General features: G+C 34.0%; 1 protein-coding gene across 1 annotated transcript in view; it reads right to left on the bottom strand.

Annotated features, from left to right (window-relative positions):
- LOC118763192 (potassium voltage-gated channel subfamily KQT member 2-like) overlaps positions 1 to 5,000 on the bottom strand; it is a 557,870-nt gene that overhangs the window by 358,005 nt on the left and 194,865 nt on the right. The window lies entirely within an intron of this gene.

The following is a 5,000-nucleotide window of genomic DNA, read 5'->3' on the forward strand; positions in this document are numbered from 1 at the left end:
ACGAGATTTGGCGAACTAATACAACTATATGATACAAATTAATGAGCATGATACTGTTGCCGTGAGCATAATATCAAATGATACCTGAAAATTCAGGGACTGGCATCAAGAATTTAAGGAAATATGAAGTATCAAGATCAGGGAGAGAGAGAGAGAGAGAGAGGAGAGAGAGAGAGAGCAAATGTGCTGTCACCAAAGACGCTATATGTAATACTTCTTTCTACTTTTGGCATTTCCAGCAATTTTTAGGAGAGATAATCGATTTCATTGACCCCGGAGTAGGAGAGGATAAAAGACAAAAATCGACCTTGGAGACATTTAATCTCAGAACGTAAAGCTGGAAGCAATGCGGAGTGCCAGCGACTCTGTCAGTTCACAACTCTAAGGTTATAGGTAGTAACCCGCTATCCACATAAATTCTTCCAGGAATAAGAACAAACCTGAGTGAAATGGAATAATAATAATAAAATTTGAAATTTCAAGAATTTGGAATATGAAAAGTGCAAAGGTTGTGCTTAAAATAATTGGTGCATTGGTAACTGTAAGCAAAAATATAGATAATTTTATAAATATTTTTGAGCTTTTTCTAAATGCATCGCACCAAAACGTTCCACTGAATACGAGCTCATACTAAAAAAGAAAAGAAATTTATGAATACTGCATTTCTAAAGCCTCTCCTTTATGCCTTATTCTCCTTCTCTTTCTCTTTCCCTATCTCTTTCTCGCTTTGTCTATAATTATCAATTGTTTACCTTTGGGGTTTGGTCGATATACCCTTTTAATGTGTTGAAAGAGACTGGAATAAAATGGTTGAAGGAGACTTGAGTAAAATTTCCTGTAGAGCTTCTACAGAAAGTTTGCCTCTTAGGAACAGGAAAGCTTATCAGAAAGGTTTGGAGCCCTTGAAAGACTATTGAATATTAATGTATACCCAAGGTTACAGTTAGTAACTATTTCCCCACAAATTCTGCCAGCAATAAGACCGATTCTGAGTAAAAAAAATAACTCCTCCCCTAGAGGAACAATTACTGCTCTTAGTACTTGACTGGTATTTATTTCATGAACACGAAAGCCTGGAAAGCGGAACTTGAACTCAGAAGGTAAAGACGTACGAAAGTCCAATAAGCATTTCGTCCGGTCCGCAAACAATTCTGCCAACTTGCTGCCTTAATAATAATTATGTGTAGAGTATATCACTACCACACCCCTACACTCGATCAGAAGTTGAAGTCCCCAAGCCAGACCAAATCTGCATGGTTAGCACTCTTTCTTTATTATGCAAATTATACTGTTAAAAAATCCCTCAGTCAACTCTCGAAAACAAGCAATGAGGAGACCTGATAAACTGGTGGTGTATAATAATACTGAAATATTTCTGTGGCTGACACTGAGCCTAGTAATAAAAATCCTAAGTAAACATGAAAATTAACACCACATTTTCTTAAATTTATCTCAATCTTTTCTTTGAGGATTGCTACATATCACCGCTAGGTTTTGTGAAATTTTCTCTGTAACCTCTAACAGGAAAATTTCAATTCATCTAGCAATTTTACGTTCATCATTCAGTAGATCACCACTTACCTGAATGATTGTCATGAAAGCTTACAGCACTGATGCGCACAATCACAGATTTGATATACAAATGCACACACCCACAGAATGACTGATTAATAAGCAATATATATATAACTCACATGCTTACCTGCATGTCACGTGATATTCCTGCTATTCTGACCCAATAGGAATTGACTGCCCTCTATCGATTCATACTATATGCATACAGCTTTTATCGATGTATCTATTGTTACTCCAGTTCTGTTTTAACACATTAAAAGGGTATATCGACCAAACCCAAAAAATAAACAATTGATAATTATAGACAAAGCGAGAAAGAGATAGGGAAAGAGAAAGAGAAGGAGAATAAGGCATAAAGGAGAGGTTTTAGAAATGCAGTATTCATAAATTTCTTTCTTTGCTTTTTTTGTATGAGCTCGTATTCAGTGGAACGTTTTGGTGCAATGCATTTAAAAAAAGCTCAAAAATATTTATGAAAGTGAATAATTTTCTTTATATTTAGAAATGTAACCGGTTGTGTGCAATAGAGTGCTGGTTCGTAACGTAACTCGTCATAGCAAATATATTTTTGCTTTATTATTGTTGTTCCTCTGGACGTTTTGCCCTAGGTCAGCCCTGATTTAGCAAACCATTGATTATTGGTGTTCAGGTCATGATTATTTAGTCTTTGTCTGAGAAACAATGAATTCAGAAGTACATCATCTTCTTAGGATGGGTGAAAGGAGATATATTTTGCTGTTACTTATTTTATCTGCCCGGAATAGTGAAAGGCAAATCGACCAAATGTAATGTCTTTATCAGCCGCTCTACACATTTGCTCGCCCCATGTCATGTCATAAATGTTGCCGTCCTAGTGGACAGACGATAGTATAATTGTTAGAAATGCTTTGTGGTATTTATATGATTATATGTATTCTCAAAAGTGTTCAGTTCTCCTCTCGCTGTAATCGGCAAAGCAGATTTCTTCTGGAGTTGAAATAAATATCAGTCAAAGTGTAGGCAAAATAATTATCAGTCAAGTACCACGGTCTGCTCTAAATTTGCCTTGTCTTATATTAGAAAATATAACGTATAGCGATGGAGATTCTTATCCGTGCATCTCAGCTTAGTTAAAGATCGACATTTCCTTGTTAAAGAGGGAAATATGGAGTTGATGAGTAATTTTGTGTTCAATCAAGAAAAATCAGTATATTTTAGCTGAGATTTGAATGAATAACTAAATACTAAATATGATTTTCGCGTGCCTATGAGGATTTTCGTAGTACTAGACATACCAGCCAAACCATCCTGAAATTAAACGAAACCCCACTGAAAATGGATGGATACATCGAGAAGTGTACTTTTAGGAAGGTAATTCCAAGGGAAGGATGGTGGTTGGAATGCTTTACATCATATTAATGTTAAGTCAGAGTTGACCTGAAGTACAAAACTTTATTTTTCGGCAGACTTGCTACAAGCCAGTTCTTCGTAGTTATTAAGTCTGAAAGAAATAGTGACCAAATATCCTTATCATATTCTACTATCTAAACTAAATGGCAATTGGAAAAAAAACTTTATTTCTGGAACCTATTGTCAAAAGATGATAAGCTTTCTTACTCAGCGCTCGTAAAGTTGGGACTAAACTTGCATTAACAACTAAGATTTTCTTAAATCATATTTTACATCTAGATTCATGGGAAGTTCTGAGTACAGACAAGTAAATTCTGTGTAGGTATTGTCTGTAATCTGCTTTCGTTCTAACGTAACATGAAGAGTAAAAATGCACTATCTCCTATTTCGGATGCCACACGCGATTTCGTTTACTCACACAAATCCATGGAACGTAGTGCTACCACTTGCATATAACTTCTTTATCCATTCTGAAACAATATAATATAATCGAATATTATATAATATTAAAACAGTAAAAAAGGATTTGTATTTAACTCACTGAAGAAACTGTCTTTGTTACTGGAGGCTAGATTCATAGCTTATAGATTAGGAATTTCAAGTCCGTTATAAGCCTTGTATCATCAGTTCATTGTAATTATGAAACATGATAGACACACTAGTTCAAGAGTATTAAGATTCTAATTGAGGAGTCCTGATGCAGAATATTATATTCTTAGCACTTCACTTATGGGTGAATTTTTTAAACAATTTTACGTTGTTGTGTTTTAAGCATACGTAAAGGATGCAGCTTCCAAATCTGGTACCGACATATTCAGGTTAATTCACCATAACAAAAAACAGGTTCAAGAGAGGTTTCCCTCAAAGAACCAATGTGTCAAGTGATATATTAATGTTGGCCTATTTATTCAAACAATGAACTAAGGAGATTATTAGCTATGGTCACCTCACAGACTTTAAGATAAGTAGCAAAATTTGGGCACCTACTTTATTTGCGATTGTTGGGAACTTGAAACATGAAAATAATTTCAAATCTCTTTGTTTTGTTTAAATAATTATATATAACTGTATTAAATCAAAGCAAAATGCAAAGTACAATGTCTTTGCAATATTTAATAGTTGATCCCATCATCGGGGAAACTAAGATTATAATCTTATAATAACCCCTACACATTGTGTATACCTGCACATGCACACACACACGCATGCGCAGAAATACACACACACGCATGCGCACAAATACACACACACATATATTTGTGTTAATGTGTATGCATACATAAACATGCACATGCATACATATATAGTCGAAATCATTTAAGAGAAAATCTCACGGTTATCAACGTCACAAATTTGTCCATCAGAGATAACGAAAAAATTAAGTGCCATGAAAAATGAATATTAGAGCATTTGAAATTATTGGGAGGGTAAACAAACATCTAGCGGCAAATACACCTGACTAAGAATGAGAAAGGAGAGTCGATCTCAGGGAATCAGAATCTTTACTGAATTTATATGCCATTAATGAAAAGAAAACCTTTCCTGAGTCAGCTAGGTAGTTAATTAAACGTTTTTACAGCTACTGTCATTAGTACAGAAATTGCTTTCACTTAACACCAAGCATAAGACTTAATGCTTCTAAACAAATGATAACAGAATAAAATGCAAAAAAATAACTCTCCATTCCTACAATATAAATACATACATAAATGTAGGGGTTTATTATTTAGGGAAAGTAAATTTTCCTTACTTCTAAGAAAATTCCTATTAATTAAGGTAATTAATATTTTTTAGGATGAGGGTCCTTCGAGCAAGATGCCAGAACTTTACCTAGATTTGATGTAATCTTTGAATATTAACAATACCTGAGAAGAGTTTAATCTCTCAATTTCATAATAAACAGTGATGCACAATTAATGTTCTTGATTACATGCAATTAATATACGAAAGAAAGCTTTGAGACAATAATGTAAATAATAAACGTATTTAAGAAATACATTTATAAATAATATTTTGCATTACGTTTAGTGTACGTT

Source organism: Octopus sinensis, linkage group LG4 (genome assembly GCF_006345805.1).
Source record: "Octopus sinensis linkage group LG4, ASM634580v1, whole genome shotgun sequence".
Lineage (NCBI taxonomy): Eukaryota > Metazoa > Mollusca > Cephalopoda > Octopoda > Octopodidae > Octopus > Octopus sinensis.